The following is a 17,453-nucleotide window of genomic DNA, read 5'->3' on the forward strand; positions in this document are numbered from 1 at the left end:
GAGGATTTACAATAAGTCACTTCACAGTTCCTGCTGAATGGGTTTATTTTGGTTTTTCTATGCCGGCGCTTTATCTCCAGGATCTTAAGGTCCAAGGATGGCTCTTCTCCCCGGAATCCCGCCCTTAATCACTTGAGGGTAGGGGAAGGAGAGGCCAGCCCAGCAAGCTTTTACCAATTCTCCCCGCGAGTCAGGTAATGAGGTGATTAAGTCATTAAAGGGATATGCGCATCTGAAAAGCAGAGCTCAGCCCCTCCAGAGGGATAAAACCCCCACTGCATCTTTCCCCTCACCGCACTGAAAAGGTGGTTAATCCATTTAACTCAGCTTTCTGTTTCCTTTTCTTGCCTTTCTTCTTCTCTCTTTCCCTCTCTCTCTCCATGTTTTTTTTTTTTTTAAAAGAAAAGGAAAAACTAAAACCGGGAAGCTATTCAGGAATAGTCTTTGAACAATGTAGACTGACAAATGCCTTTTTTTGGGGGGGAGGGGGTACCTGGGGAGCAGCAGGATTTCAATAGGCAAAAGCCAAAAGGACTTCAGTAAGTGGTCCGGGGAGAGAACACAATGGGGGCTTCGGATCTGGGGATTTGCCTATCAGGTCATTAGCCTGATTAGTAATCCGATGCCTTTTGAAGTGGACCTTTTTAGCACACCTTTTGTCTTTGCTAAATGAAGAGCTGGCATTTTGTGTCGTGTTTCCTCCCAGGTGACTCGCTCTGGGGCTCCAAAGAGGTAGGGAAGCCCTTGCAAAGAGACACTTCCTGGCTTTATCTCCCTGACACAGCAAATCCAATTTTCTGACTCTTCATCCTTGGAAGGAAGCCTCCTTCAAAGGCGGAGGAGGGAGGGCAGAGAAAGAAGAGGAAATGGTGTATTTTCTTTTTTTTTTTTGTAAGAAGCTGTATTATGGGAAGGGAAAACATGAACCAAGTGAATAAATCATGGCGAACTTGAAAGTTCATTGGTCTTCGTACGATCACAGTGATCAATATTTCGAAATGCCCTAATAGCCTTGAAAGTGAGGTGACTTCTGCAAGCAGCACCTGAAGTCACTCCGATGGTGGCCTTTAGGGTTTGGACCCCATGATGCAGCCGACCCGCACCCCTCCTCCTGCGGGAGACCCACACAGGTGGATGGTGCATTTGCTACATAAGCGAGTCTCACGGCCTCTCTTCAGACGGTTGTGCTGCCTGCTGGAGGCACTTTGTCCAATATCTTCGCAGTTACTGGTGGACGAGGTTCAAAGGCAGCACCTGATACCAGGCTGGAGCCAATGATGGGGCAGGAGAGCCGGTCTCCTGGACACTGGTCCACAGCCGCACCGCCCCCTGCAGGCCACACACGTAAAGTCAGAAACGGAAGCATGTATCTCCTGCGTGGAGGTCGTCGTGTCAACGCTGGGCAGTGTCCAGTTTAAAACCATTTCTCGTCTTTTTTTTTTAATTTAATAGAATTAATTTTTGAGGGTGATTTTATTATGTTTTAATTGAGATAGAGTTGGCCTCAATGGTACATGAGTTTCAGGTGCACAATATACAGATTCAGCAAGCCTCTCTGCGATGCTGTGCTCACAGCAAGGGCAGCTACGGTCCGTCCCCGCACGGCACGACACCACTGCCGACGTTCCCCGTGCTGTGCCTTTTATTCCTGCCACTCACTCATCCTGTAGCTGGAAGCCCCCTTCACCCACTTTGCCCCTCCCTCTCCCCTCCCCTCGGGCAACCATCAGTCCTGTGTTTAGGAGTCCCTTTCTGCCTTCGTTCTTTGTTTTGTTGCTTTGGATTCCACCCACGAGTGAGATCACGCGGGATCCTTCTTTCTCAGTGTGGCTTATCTCACTTAGCATGACACACTCTAGGTCCACCCATGTTGTTGCAGATGGCAGGCCTCACTTTCTATTTTCCCGCCGAGGCGCCCCATCCTCTTCGTCCATTCGTCCGCAGGCGGGCACCTGGGCTGCTTGCATATCCTGCTATTGTAAAAAACGCTAGGAACAGCGAGGTGTGCGTATCTCTTTGCATCGGCGTTCTTGCAATCCTTGGGCGAATACCCAGCAGAGCGACGGCTGGGTCGTAGGGTAGTTCTATTTTTAACTCTCTGAGGAAGCTCCGTTCTGTTTGCCAGAGCGGCTGCCCCAGTCTGCGTGGCCTCAAACCCCAAGCTACCAGACGGCGCTCTCCCAGGCTGAGCAGCTCATACGATTGGCACGTTCAATGCCGATGTGTGATGCCCGAGCAACGTTGGAACCAGTGTGACCTGTGGCGTTGGACATTGGTACAAAGTCAGCTTTCTATCCCGCGTCCTTCACAAGCGGCACGTGCACACGTACGCTAAGTACACGACCCTTGGGCACTGCGCCCACGTCCACACAGTCCTTTCTGATCTTCATGGCAGGTAGGTTCCTATATACAACTTCCGCGCCAGGACCCCCCGAAACACGCATGCCGCCTCCAGGGTCTGGTCTGACCTCCTGAGGACCCAGACCCACTAGCCCTGCTGGGTGGCAACGGTCACTTACATCGCCCCATTGCTACCTCATGTCTTTCGATAGATTACTTCTGCTTCTTGAAAGAGGAAACATTGAGCAGTTTCATCCAAGCGGAAATGACCTCACTATGCAGCAGGAAAGGAAGTGTCTTAGAAAAAGGAGCTCACCACTTCTGGGAGGAAGTTCCTCCAGAAACAAGAGCGGACCCCACTTCTGATGAGATGTTCCACTGTCCACACCCACGCACCCCCTCCCCAGAGGCTTTCCCAGATATGCCCCAAGACCCCTGCTAAAGAGGCGGGTGGCCAGAATGGCCACTGTTCTCTGTATCAACCTTCCCTTGTATTTTCCAATTTTTGTTATTTTTTTCCTCTCCTCTCTCCCTCCCCCTTCCTTCCTTCCTTCTTTCCTTGCTTCCTTCCTTCCTTTCCTCCTTCCTTCCCTCCCTCCTTCCTTTCCTCCTTCCTCCCTTCCTTCCTGCCTTCCTTCTTTCCTTCCTTCCTTCCTTCCTTCCTTCCTTCCTTCCCTCCTTCCTTCCCTCCTTCCTTCCCTCCTTCCTTCCTTCCTTCCTTCCTCCCTCCCTCCCTTCCTCCCTTCCTTCCTTCCTCCCTTCCTTCCTCCCTCCCTCCCTTCCTCCCTCCCTTCCTCCCTCCCTTCCTTCCTTCCTTCCTTCCTTCCTTCCTTCCTTCTTTCTCTCCTTCCTTCCCCCGTTCCCTCCTTCCTTCCTTCCCTCCCTCCTTCCTTCCTTTCTTCCCCCCTTACTTCCCTCCTTCCTTCCTTCCTCCCTCCCTCCCTTCCTCCCTTCCTTCCTTCCTTCTTCCCTTTCTTTGCTTTATAAAGCGGTTTTATTTTATTATTTTATTATTTTCCCCACTGTGTCTTCACCCATCAGCCTGTGTTCAGCCCCACACTGCTGTCTCTGTGTCCCTTGATGTGAGTAATGGAAGCCCAGCCAGGTTGAAGAGCACACGTGGTGCGATACCGACTGCCACACACGCGCAGTGCGGACGGCCAGTAATTTCTACTGTCCCCACCCATTTCCTCCCTTCCTGTCACTCGGAATCCCCGATCACCATCCCCTTTGCCTGTGCCAGGCCACAGGGCTGGTGCCGGCTGCCGTTTGATAACCTGAGGTGTTACAGGCTATGTGTAATTAATGTTCTTGATGAACTAATTAATTCTACAATAGAGTTTATCCAACACACTTGCAGAGAACTTTTCAGGATCCAGTCAGGAAGTGTATCCAGGAGATGAAAAGCACCAGCCCCTCCCCTCTCCCCCCCCCACTCCCCCCCCCCCCACACACACCGCAGGGCCTGGGGCCCAGGTGGGGGTGGGGTGGACAGAGGCTAACCTTCCCTGGGAGGGAAGGAAAGAGTTAGCCCTGGGAGGAGGGCATCCTGGCTCAGACCTGTTTGGTCAGCAACATTTAAGTATCATCGTGAGGAAAGTTCGCTTTGAAAGGTACAATGATCTCAACTCTGTGATTGTGGTGGTTGTTGAAATTCAAGAAACATCAGTATCAGGCCACGCTTTTCACTTGATGATCCGTTTCTTCAACATCGGGTTGTAGTAAAATGATGACAAGCGTCAGTTACATAATACTGCATTTAAAAATATTCAGTGGGGGCGCCTGAGCGGCCCGGTGGGTTAAGCATCTGACTCTTGATCGCGGCTCAGGTCATGATCTCATGGTTCGTGGGATCAAGCCCCATGTTGGGCTCCACAATGACATGGCAGAGCCTCCTTGGGATTCTCTCTCTCCCTCTCTCTCTGCCTCCTCTCTCACTCACTCACTCACTGTCTCTCTCAGAATGAGTAAACTAAAAAAAATACTAAAAATATTTGACAGAGCAATAGAGAAACACAGGCATGAAGGTTCACTCTGAATTATATTAACATGGTTCCCCAGTAAGGGATTCTTCACGGCTCATCTGGGCTCCTTCCATCTCATACTAATCCGGGAGAAAAGAGAGAGAAAGAGAAAAAAGCCCGAATGTTAAGGAGTGCTATTATCCTTAATAGAAGAAGAAGACTGAACATTCTTGCCGCGTCAGCCTCTCCAGTGTGGTCACTCGGTTACTGGCTTGGGAGCCGGTTGTTTGTTTGGAGAAAACATCAACAGGCCCGGAGCTTGGAGGGACGTGTGTCCCGCCTACCTTCTCCCGTCATCAGGCTGTGCCGCGATGACGTGCCATCTCCGGCCACATCTGCCACATGTGTGGACGTCTGATGGCAGGCATCCCTTTCGCCCTCAGCTAGACCGCACTTCAGCTGCTCTGGTGATAAGTAGGGAAGGCACCTCTCCTTTCGTCCACTGCTGGGGACAGTTTATGGGTTGTTTTAGTAGAATGTTGCATGTTGCAAACTTTACTTGGAAGCCGGTACAGGAAAACAACTCAGGGTGTGTACAGCTGGCGAGAGCTTCCTGGCCCCACAGCACACGTGTGTTGTCACCTAGTGATATTTATGCTCAGAGAACGTGGAACGAGGGAGACTGGTGCTGTTGTCATCGGTGAAGGGCAGATTCCATGACCTGGGCTTCTCCGTCCCCAGACACGCGTCCTACAGGATCAGGTGGCCTTGCCCGATGAGCTCAGACATCTCACAGAGTGGGGGTAAAGATCACAGCAGTGCCCTTTCTCGGCAACTTCTTTTTTCCAATGAGAAATAAAGACAGAATATATTGTTCTATGTGTTTCATTTTCCTTTGGATTTTTAATAGTCATCTGTATACAGTCTATCACAATTATCCCAAAATGTGTTTGAAGGTGTTACCAACTCTGCTTTGGAAACCTCGGATCTAGGGGCCCCTGGGTGGCTCAGTCAGTGAAGCGGCCGGCTCTTGACTTCAGCTCAGGTCATGATCTCGCAGTCTGTGAGTTCGAGCCCCGCGTCGGGCTCCGTGCTGACGGCTCGGAGCCTGGAGCCTGCTTCGGATTCTGTGTCTCCCTCTCTCTCTGCCCCTCCCTTGCTCATGCTCTGTCTCTCTTTGTCTCAAAACTAAATAAAAACATTTAAAAAAATTAAAAAAAAAAAGAGATTTTAGTTTATATCAAGGTGAAAAGACGTTTATTTTCTCACTGTGGCTCCGTGATCTGGTGACTGGGGATCCAGGAGCTTATGCTGAAGCTGGGACTGGAACCCCGCACTGGGAACCTCATCCAGCAGCCCGAGCAGGGCCTTTGGCTGCGTGGGGCCTGAACACTTCGACCTCAGGGAGCCACACTGACTCCTCACTCCCAGCCCTGAGCTAGAAGGCCTTCACGAGCGCTTGGAAAGTTCAGCGTCTCTCACTCCACACTCTGTTTATTTCTTCTATTAAATAGGAGAAATGAAGCTGAAATATTGTCTTGTTTTCATTTTAGCATAGGTCTGAAAGCTCTGAGATGATAAAACTGTACTTCAACACGGTCACAGTGTTTGGAATTACCAGATTTTAAGCAGGACTTAGCAAACTCTGGCCCCTGGGCCCAAGTCCAAACTGTAGCCGCTTTTGTAAATACTTTTATTGGGATGCAGTCAGGCCCATTTGCTTATGTATTTCCTGAGGCTGCCTCTGTGGTGCCCTGAAGGCAGAGCTGAGCAGGCCCCGACAGAGGCTGAAGACTTTGCACACCAGCCCTCCCCGGAAAAGGTCAAATCTAACCCACTCAGGCCACAAATTACACACTTCGGGTCTGGTGTTATAAGCTAACCTCTTTCCCGCCTCCTCATAACACAAATGTTTCTTTTTTCTATTGTGCAGCTTTCCATAATAGAATATGGTGTGTAGGCCCTCGTGTCTGACTTCTCGCACCGGACCCCACATTTGAGATTCGCTCCTGTCAAGGCACGTGGCCGTACTTGGTTCATTCTTATTCACAGGCAAAGGTGGAATAGCAAAGATGCGTAGGCACAACCCAGATATCGACTCCCCTGTTTACAGATATTGGGTCATTGCCAACAATGCTGCTGTAAGCATTTCTGGGTAAGTCAAGAAGTGCATGTGTGTACCCCTTTCTGAAAGGTATTGTACTAGTTAGCTATTGCTGCATAACAAAATACCCCCCAGAACTTTGCAACTCAAAGCAACAAGCATGGGGGTCGGGACCTGGAGTCGACTCAGCTGGGTGATCCTGGCTCAAGATCTCTCACAAGGCTGTAATAAAACTCTTGAGTGATTGGCTGAGGCTGTAGTCTCATCTGAAGGTCCTACCAGGGGAAAACCCCCCTTCAAGCTCAATCTCATGGCTCTCCATGGGCCCCAGGTCATCTCTGGCTCTTGGCTGCTGGCTTGAGCTCCTGATCACATAGGCCTGTCTATAGGCTGCCTGAGGGTTCTGATGACATAGTAGCTGACTTCCTCTAGAGCAAGTGATGAGAGACAGAGACAGAGACAGAGAGAGAGAGAAACATACAGAGACAGAGAAAGAGAGAGAGAAATGAAGACACAAATTGATAGAGACAGATATCAAGAGAAAGAGACACAGGGACAGAGAGGACAGAGAGAGAGAGGGTGAGGGGAGACACAGGCACAGCCAAGACAAGAGCCAGTGTCTTTTTACCCTGGGAAGTGACAGCCCATTACTTCTGCTGCATTTCTTCTTTAGCGAGTCACTAAGTCCGGTCCACACACAAGGGGGTAGAAATCAATCTCTAACTCTTGAGAAGGGGTGTGTCGCAAAGTCTGTGAACGTGTTCTAAGACCACACACGAACATGTCTTGGAATAAAGGCACGGTCCCCAGCATCTGCATGGGTTCGTTTCCATCCCGCAGGGGCTACCCAAGAGCTCTCCAGGGTGGCTCCTGTCACCCACACCTTCACCAGCTCCACAGGGTTCAGGTAGCTCCACCATGTCCTTGTTTGCTAATAACAGACTCAATTTCAGCCCCTCTGCCAGCCAGCGGATGCTTTCAAAGCTGGCGATGGGAGAGGAGACGACTAGCGTGTGTTGAACTTCTAGGAGATAGCAAGCCAGCCGCGAGGTGACGCACACTTCCGGTTACTCTGCAGGATTGCCTTAGTCACAGCCGAGCTCTGGGCGATTATATGACTTGTCCAAAGTCACAGAGCCTGCCCCTTGGACAGGCCCTTCTTCCCCCACTCGTCCTACACTACCCCGCGAGACTCTTTAAAGCTTGCGTGGAGCTGGCGGAAGAGGGCCTTCTGTCATGGTTCCACGACAGTGGGGTCTTGTGGCCCCATCTCGGGCCACGGTTGTGGGGGGGCCCTTCCCCCTCAACCACACCTTTCACCAGAGCCTGCCTCCTGCTTCCTCACCTGTCCCAGTTCCATGTGGAAATGACTGGCGCGCTAGGTGTCAGCTGTGCCCTGTGGGGTTGGGGCGGAACCGACCTGTGCCAGCGTGGCAGGCTGGAAGGAAGGGCCTGCCCTGCCCACTTTAATGCCCAGGGGTGGCCCCTTGCTGAGCAGGCCTCCTCCCTCCTGGGCCTTCAGGCAGCTGGGCACAGAGAAGAGGCAAGGCAGCTGCAGAGCGAGAAGCTGGTCCTGTGCAGCAGGGAGAAAGCATTCGGGGGACCAAGGTGGCAAGGGAGGTAGGCAGTGAAGCGTTGCGGGAAGAGGACTGTATGTAGTACTTTTGTAATCCCGGCAGGTTAAGCTGGGCACAACCATAAAAAAAGCAGGGGCATCTGGGTGGCCCAGTCCATTAAGTGTCTGACTCTCAGTTTTGACTTGGGGCATCATCTCATCGTTCATGGGTTCGAGCCCCGCGCTGGGCTCTGCACTGACAATGCAGGGCCTGCTTGGGATTCTCTCTCACCTTCTGTCTCTGCCCCTCCCCTGCTCGCACTGTTTCTGTCTCTCTCAAAATAAATAAATTTAAGGGGGAAAAAAAAAACAAACGTTTTGGGCATTAAATGCCAATACCACACAGCTGCACAGAACACTCCCGGCTCCTGTATTTATCTGACAATTGTTCACACGAGATCATGCTCTAAGGGGGATGTTTCTACAGCCCCAAGAAAGTGAGGCAACAAGTTGAATACCAGTGAATCTCATGAATGCCAACTAGTATCAATTTGAAACACGACGTAAACACGGTACAGACACAAATAGATCTACGCTTCCTGATTGTTCCTGTCTAGACGGAAATCGCCTACTCATACACGTGTACCGGCTGTGACCCTACCTTGGCAGAAAGCACACAGCACAAGCATCTTCGCGCCCAGAGGATCAGCTACAATAGCTACATGGTTGCCCTTTTATACCCTCTTATTTGCAACTAATTGCTTCAAGGGCGGGCAAGATTTCAAAGGGAAATTCCTTCCCTTAAGTTAAATTAAAGCAAACGACCCTATTAGAAGATCTCGATAGCGTAGTGACAATTTCATCTGTCCCCAAATACTGAAATACTATTTGCATTTGTTTTGCATTTTGCTGTTTCTTGCATTGTCATTTGTCGTATTTCTACATCAGATAGACCGGTTCTGGACTGTGACAAAATTGCGATCTATGTGCCCAGCGAGGACACGGGTATCACGTTTTGTATGTGAGGACTGTATCTTCTGCCTGTTTAGAAACACATTTCATATGTGTGGTTAGGTTTCCCCGTAAGATGAGTTTTTGTCATCTCATTTGCACACAGATCTGTAAAATGATCCGTTTGTATTTAAATTCAAGTTAGTTAACACGTATGTAGTATTGGTCTCAGGAGTATAACGCAGTGATTTCGTCTCTTACATACGACACCCAGGGCTCATCCCAACAAGTGCCCTCCTTCATGCCCATCACCCATCTAGCCCATCCCCCCACCCAACACCCCTCCAGCAACCCTCAGATTGTTCTCTGTATTTAAGAGTCTCTTATGGTTTGCCTCCCCCTCCGTTTTCATCTTATTTTTCCTTCCCTTCCCCTATGTTCATCTGTTGTGTTTCTGCAATTCCACATCCGAGTGAAATCATGATATTTGTCTTTCTCTGACTGACTTCTTTCGCTTAGTGTAATACACTCTAATTACATCCACATTGTTGTGAATGGCAAGATTTTATTCTTTTTGATCACTGCGTAATATTCCAGTGTGTGTGTGTGTGTGTGTGTGTGTGTGTGTGTATCACATCTTCTTTATCCATTCGTTAGTCCATGGACATGGGCTCTTTCCATACTTTAGCTATTGTTGATAGTGCTGCTATAAACGCTGGGGTCCATGTACCCCTCTGAATCAGCATTTTTATGTCCTTTGGATAAATACCTAGTAGTGCGATTGCTGGGTCACAGGGTAGTTCTATTTTTAACTTTTTGAGGCCCCTCCATACTGTTTTCCAGAGTGGCTGCACCTGTTTGCCTTCCCGCCAACAGTGCAAGAGGGTCCCCTTTTCTCCGCAACCTCACCAACACCTGTTCTTTCCTGAGTTGTTGATTTTAGCCATTGTGACAGGTGTGAGGTGGTACCTCATTGTGGTTTTGGTTTGTGTTTCCCCAATGATGAGGGATGTTGAGCATCTTTTCATGTGTCGGTTGGCCATATGGATGTCTCCTTTGGATAACTGTCTAGTCATGTCTTCTGCCCATTTCTTCACTGGATTATTTATTTTTTGAAAGTAACATTATTTGGGGCGCCTGGGTGGCTCGGTCGGTTAAGCGTCCGACTTCGACTCAGATCACGATCTCGCGGTCCGTGGGTTCGAGCCCCGCGTCGGGCTCTGGGCTGATGGCTCGGAGCCTGGAGCCTGCTCCCGATTCTGTGTCTCCCTCTCTCTGACCCTCCACCGTTCATGCTCTGTCTCTCTCTGCTTCAAAACTAAAAATAAAACGTTAAAAAAAATAAAAAGAAAAGGAAGTAACATTATTTTATGACTCTCCTGCTTGTTTCATTGCTGAGGGAAGTCAGACATATTCTTTGGCAATTATCTAGGGTAAGAGTATACAGGTTGATTGCTGCCCAATGTCAAACACTATCCTGCGGTTCTCATTAAACCTGTATTAGTATCTAACCGAGTTTGTCTTTCCCCTCGTACACTGAGTGGCCCCCTACGGGTCAGGCCTCCTGGAACTGTGCACATGCTTGGGCGGGGGCCTGAGCACCCCTCTGTCCTCCCACACACTCTTTTCTCACTCGGCACACGTGTCCAGCTCCCCGTGCTGTTCAGCTTCCTCATTCCTGACACCTCAGTCTTCCCTCACAATTTGTCAGCCACTTTCTTTATCTTTTTCAAAGAATCCTAGCAGTTTTAAGGGTGGATCACTTTTCAGGAAAGCAGAGAGGGGGTTTTTTGGGTTTTTTTTTTTTTTTCTTTTTTGAATGAGCTTGCATTTTATTAGTCTGTCTGGAAAGGTTTTTAAGGGTACTCGTTTACGCTGCTGGAAAATTTACCATAAATTTTCATGAGGGAGGACTTTGGGTTTCCAAACAGAAGTGGTCTATGTGAAGTTTGCCGTCAGCCCTGTTTCCACGGCTGTGCAGTGGCTCCAGTGAAATCCCTCGGTGAGCCTCCAAAGTCCTGCTTTGTCGCTGTTGTTTCTGGTTGTTTTGGAAGGCAAGTGTTCCTTTGTGACCTTTCCGGCCGTACCCTCGCCTGCAAGGAGATCGGAGACCCAGGTACGGGCCGCAGCAGGCAAATCTATGAGCTTAGGTCCCATTTGGAAGAGTTCCCGTGAACACGGCAGCCACGGGGCCAGAGCGCATTGGCCCTGGAAGGAGACACACACCCGTTCAACAGGGAGGTGGGTCTGAGTTTCAGCTCTAGCCGTCTATCCCTTGGATCCTGGCAAGCTGTTTGGAAAATTCCTAGGACCCGAGGGACTGAGGAGCTGCTTCCCCCGTTAGGGTGCTGGGCGCTGGGGGTCTGTGGAGACACAGCCGGGCAGGGCTGACCGCAGCTCCCGCGCACTGCCCCTGCCCGCGGGTCCCCTCCCCCTGGGGCTCCAGTGAATCCGCCAGGCAGGAATCGATGGAAAGGGGTAGCGGCACAGCCCCGAGAGGACACCTTCCAGAAGACGCGTGAATGCGCGGTGGAAAGGCCCGTGGCGGGCACGTGGCCAGCGGGAGGCACAGGTGAGAAACCGGGTGCAGCGTGCGGGAACCCACCGTCCTCACCTCCCCGGCCCCGCCGGCGGCCACGCGACGTGGCGCGGAGCGGGACTTAGTCTGCAGCACGCGCGGTGGCAGGTGGCTCCGCAGAGCCCGCAGCTGAGCCCAGCGGGGAGAAAGCGGAACTTCTCGCCACGGCGTGGATGGGGCCCGCCGGCCCCCGCGTCGGCCTCCAGGCCCGCGACGGAGAAGAGTGTCAGGCCCGTGGGCTGACGCCGGGTCCAGGCGCTGGGGCTGCTGGTCTAGGAGACCGGCGGCAATCAAGCATCCTGCGAGGGCCGTTTCTGGCGCTCCCACCGGTGTCCCTAAAGTACTAAGCTTCACTGTCTCTGGTGAGAGCACCTTTGCGACCAGCGGCTCCCCCGCCAAACTCTTGGACTCGTTCTCGCCCCAGCTTCACACACTTCTCCCAGGGACAGGGGCTTGTGGCTTAGACCTCCCACTCGGACGGGCGCTGCCCCCGCCTCCAATGTTTGGACGGTCCCGCGGTGTTCACCCTGCCAGAGGCCCGTCTCTCCTTCTTGCAAACCCGAAGGGGGAGGCAGAGCCAGGCTACCTCCTCCTGCCCTTGGACCCTGGCACACCGCTCACCGTGCAAACCCAAAGCACTCAGTCCCTACAGACACGCACACGCAAACACGTGCACACGCACACACACACACACGCACACACACATACGCACACACAACAGACGTCTGTTCCGAATGTAAAAATTAAGTCATGCTTCTTACAGCTATGTTGGCAAATCAAAACATATTTGTAGATATTTTTAAATGTGTATTTATTTTGAGAGAGAGAGCGGCATAGGGGCAGAGAGAGAGGGACGGAGAGAGAAGCCGACTGTGTGCCCAGCACAGAGCCCGACGGGGGGCTCAGTCCCACAAACTGCGAGGTCCTGACCTGGGCTGACACCAAAAGTCGAAGCTTAATGGACTAAGCCCCCCAGGCGCCTCGATTTGTGGATATTTTTAGAAGTGAAAGCACACGTATATGTTAAAATCTCGCTTTGGTCACTCAGAACTATACTGTGCCCTACCGATGTTTACGGCATGGAGATGCCCAACGTAGAAGACGCCGTGACAGGCAACGTGGGATCCGTCGTGAGGACAAAATGCTGATTCGACACAGAGGAGACGATGGGGAGCGGTGAGAATACCACAGCACTCCTGCAGGCTCAGTCCCCCGGCCCCCAGCCTTGGGGGCTGGGGAAGTGAGGGGTGTGTCGCCCCCCCTCACCTGGCCAGGTGCGGCCCTCTACCAGCCCTGTGACTTCCAAACCCCGAAAGGAGGTGCTGACCGGGCACAGAACCCGAGCAGATTTTGCAAAACCACCCAAACAACCCCCCGGTGCCCATTTTAGATGGAAAATTCTGCCATTTTTCCATTTACCTCAAGTAACTTGTTAAGGAATAATCCCTCCTCGGAGAATTCTAATGCGCCTCTTGGAAGGATGTTTAAAAACGCAGACACTTAGTCCTGGGTGTGTTTACATCTTTCTGTATTTGGGGGCAATTCTTGCCATCATCTTCCAGGGCGTTTGGGCCTAGAACCCGCACGTGAGATGAATACTCGCACGTAAAGAGGATGCCTCCCCGTAGCCGTGGTCACCGGGGCTGTCGCCACAGTGACACTTTTTCTGCGGTCAGTGACTCCGTGGCCAAGAACTCTCACGCTTCTCAAAGACTCAGAGCCCTTCACTTCCCTCTGAAATTTATACGGTTTGCTAATTGCCTGCATGTAAGGAAGGGCCGGCTGCAATTTCCTCTCGCCGCGCCGGGAAAGCTCCCAGTGCCGGGTTCTCGCCGGCCACCGGGGAGCGGAGGGCTCTGGCCAGCCCCGGGCGCGGGGGCTGGCCTCTGGGAGGCATGTGACACTGGCACAACGCCCCACTTTCTGCTCACGACAAGTTTTGCTGGCTTCGGCGTTCCGATTTAATGAAAGACTGGTACGTCCAGAAATGCAAAGTTCAGCGCTGTTCTGCCCTTTTTAACCACCAGGAGTAACGAAATCACTGGTTCTCCTTTGAAAATGTGGAACTCAGCTAAATTAAGTTCACAGACTTTTTCTTGGACTTATTTTAATTTGGCTTTAATGTTATAAGTCTAAACCTTGAAACATTTCTATCTCTGGTTTCGGTTCAACTAATAAAGTATTACTATATTAATAATTGCTGCCCACTTTATTAAGGGCTATAGACATCAAATCCTTTATATCCAAGAAGAGTAAGCCCTTGGGCTCTAAATACCTTTGGCAAAAAAGTCCTTAAGATATAATTGAGCAGAACGTAAGGTCTGACTCAAAACATGAATTAAAATTAAGGGCACCCCTTCTGTTTGCAAATCGTTAAAGGGCTAACTTGCAAGATAATTCCTGTGATGATATTTCAATAGGGACTCACCGAAATTCAAGGGCTTGGGCTGGAGGTAAGCTTCCAAACCCTTCCGTGCAGATGGCCCAGGACCTTCAATATTGCCGACGTATTTAATACAAACCTCCAGTATCCGAGGAGGCAAATGTGGAAACACGAAGGAAATGGCACACTCAGTTAAAAAGATTCACGAGCTGCCTTGAGAGAAGGAAGAATTTAGGGGGAAAACACCCTAACCTTAGGTGCTTTGGAGGCCCGGGTGAGCAGGTTCTGTCTCATCCAAGAGTAGCCAAACTTGAGATCAATTCTGCAAGTGGGATTGATAAAGGGGGTGGGGGTGGAGAGGAGCCCCACCACCTCCAAGTCCCCAGAGCGAGTTAGCACGGGTCCATGGAGCCTCGCTCACTGGATTGCCAGGGCTCCAGACTGGATGCCAGATGATGCCGAGGTTATTCTGGGTCCCCAAGAAATCACCAGGAAGGAAAATTAGATTCGTGCGTGAACACCTGTAACACAAGACATACTACGGCCGGTGACAAAAGTAACATGTGAATAACGTGTCACGCATGTGAATTTCCTGCTGGAAGAGGACGTGTTTAGTAAGTGCAAATACCAGTGATGCACCTGTTCGTGTACATGAGACTTGAATTTCGTGCCGTCTTAGCCCATTATTACATTCAGGTAGATGGTTAACAGCATTTAGTTGTTTTGTTTTGTTTTGTTTTGTTTTGTTTTGTTTTGTTTTTCATTTTTCTCTTTTACCACTTTCTCCTCTAAACCCTTTACTTTATAAAATGGTAGAATTGGAAACAAAACATTGAGATACTCTAGCCTGCGCTCTCCAAACACGACAGAAGTAGCGACTCACGGTTCGAGGCGTGGAGGGAACGGTCCAGAGCCTGCCAGCCTTGTAAACGCGGCCGCACCCGCGGGCACACGTGTGTGTGTGGACACAGACCCGACACACGCAGACAGGTGCCCGCTCCTGCCCACAGGGATAGAAGCGGACTCAGGGCTGGACCCGGAAGCCCACACGGGGCCTGTCTGAACACCTCCTCTCCTTTGTATTTATCTCCCCATGTCTCACCTATTTATGCACGTGGGTCTCCTCATTTTCCACCACAGATTGACTTGTTCGGCGTAGCCACAAAGGAACACCCACCCTGGTCGTCAGCCCTGGTGGTGGGGGAAGCTCTTTCTTTGAGCGTCCCTCTACCAATCCCAGTGATGGCCACAGATGGGCCCGCCGGGCCCGCCTGTGTCCTTGCCAGAGTGACGGGGAATTGTTATGTGCAGGCCTGGGCCATGCGGCGTGTCCTCCACACGAAGGGACGGGGCCGAGCATCACGATCGACAGACTCCTGCAGCCACAGGGGAGACAGAGGGGCAAGTTCCCCAGGAAAGGAGTGGGAGGTGAACTAAAAACCAGCTGTCCACTGCCCATGGCACTTTGGTGGAGGGGGCAGGTTGTGATGACAGCTTTATGCCTGGACCATTGCTTTTATGACCAGAACCCTCACCTTCCAGAGACGCGAGACTAAGGCAGGCGGAGGTACTACCCTGCTGACAAGAGCAAAGAAGGACCTGGGGTCACAAACAGAGCCACGCAACTAGAGTGTTCCTTACATTCTGTGACACAGCCTCACATCCAATGTCAGCTTCTTGGTGAAACGACATCTGACCACGTGAACACAGCGATGGCTAAGCTTTCAGTCTCGTCCTGCGGGGGTCTGCCCTGCCTCTTAGACCCTCTTCCAATCATCCCCGAATCCGAACCCTTCCCTTCCACACGGCCATCTCTTACCCCAGGCAGAGGTAGAGAAAGCGGCGACTGGACTCCATCCACCCCCCATCCCCGCAAATTATAGGGTTTAAGAACCCAGACGCTTATAAAATTTGAGCAGAAAATGCATTTCATCGTTTTTCTTGGTACCAGGCCAGCCCGCGCTGGTCCCAGGCTGTGTAGATTTGTATGTGTAGACGGGGTCTCCGAGGTGGGTCAGGACCTAATGGAACACATGGAAAAGTTTAACGATATACTGTGTGAGTTTCTTACAGGCGGATCTGTGTCCGTTTGTCTTTCATGCTGCTCATCCATTGGTCCCAAGATTCTCTCTCCAATCTCCCCAGTTGCTGTTCTAAAGATGGAAGTCTGTAGAAATGTAAGCATCTCAGGAGACAGCTCTCTCTCTCTCTCTCTCTCTCTCTCACACACACACACACACACATACACACGCACACACACACATGCTGGCAAAGCTATAAGGCTTGATGTGTCCCAACGAGCTGTGAATGGCAGTGCCGGCCCAGCTTAGTCATGTGGTCCAACCACAGAGACTCAGGCAAGCAATACTCCATACTTTTTAAAGCATCCAGTATCACCTTCTGTCTCCAGAAATGTTAAAACACACTGAAGCTATTACCCATCCTTCTAAGAACATCACCCGGGCCTCCGTGTTCACTCTGAGTGTGCAGGGGCGACGCAGGGTGTGAGATTTCTTGGATGGCTGAGGCTGTGGACATGGGCAGAGAGCTGAGGACAGAAGAGAGGAGAGCAGGAGGGCAGAAGCGAGGAGTGTGTGCTCGTGTGAGACAAGGATCGAGCAAATGGGGAGCAGCCGTGTGCCCTTGTCATGTCCTGTTTCCATGGAGTTGGGATTAGCAGGCAGATTCATATTCGGTCAAGAGTAGACCACGGCTCCGAAGGGTCAGTTGATTCTACACCTGCCCTCAGGGTTTGCTCTGTTCTCGCTTCTGTGCCGGCAAATGATATGGCCAGCGCCATACGGTTGCCCCATATCGTGGCCCCCAGAACTGCTGATGAAGAGGCAGGACAAGGAAGCAAAGTCACTTGGGAAGAACTCACAGCTCAGACAACTTTCTAGCTCGTCGCAAGCCCCTTCGCCCCAGAGTATCCCAGCTTTGCAAGCTTGAGAAGAATTTCCCAACACACAACTAAACCGTGTGTCCTCAAAGGGCCAGGTATTCGACTGACTAGTGTTCGTGTCTATCGTGCTTGGCTCAGGGCATCGCACCCTATAAAAAGATGAATGAATGAACGAATGACGAAACGAATGAATGACACAGATCTGGTTGAGTGTGATGTCTTCTGGACCGGTTTCCGGGCTGCATCTTCCCTTGCTCTTCCCTCCAGCCTTCACAGCCTGGGACGAGGGGCGACTTGGGATGACGTGTCCGCCATAGCCTGGGGGTCCCTGCCGGAACGACCCCATACACTCCACTCCGCCGCCTCCTGTTAAGGGCATAATCTCGGGAAAGGGATGGGGTCCGGGACAACAGTGTTCAGGGAGTCAGATGACCGACAGCCACCTACATCCTGCCCCATAGCGAAGGGGGACCTAGAGCTCCCGGCATCCCCAGGCGGACCCTCTGCGAGCCCGGCCCCAGCACTCACTCTACCCTCCAAGCAGCATATGGGGCGTGGTTCTGCAAGGTTTGGGAAAGACGAGCTCGTGATGGAAGGCACTTAACAGGGCGTCCGGCACAGGGCAAGAGTTTAATAAATGTCAGGTGTTATTTCACACCATAAATCAGATCGCGGT

This window comes from Panthera onca, chromosome A1 (assembly GCF_046562875.1).
Source record: "Panthera onca isolate mPanOnc1 chromosome A1, mPanOnc1 haplotype 2, whole genome shotgun sequence".
Classification (NCBI taxonomy): domain Eukaryota; kingdom Metazoa; phylum Chordata; class Mammalia; order Carnivora; family Felidae; genus Panthera; species Panthera onca.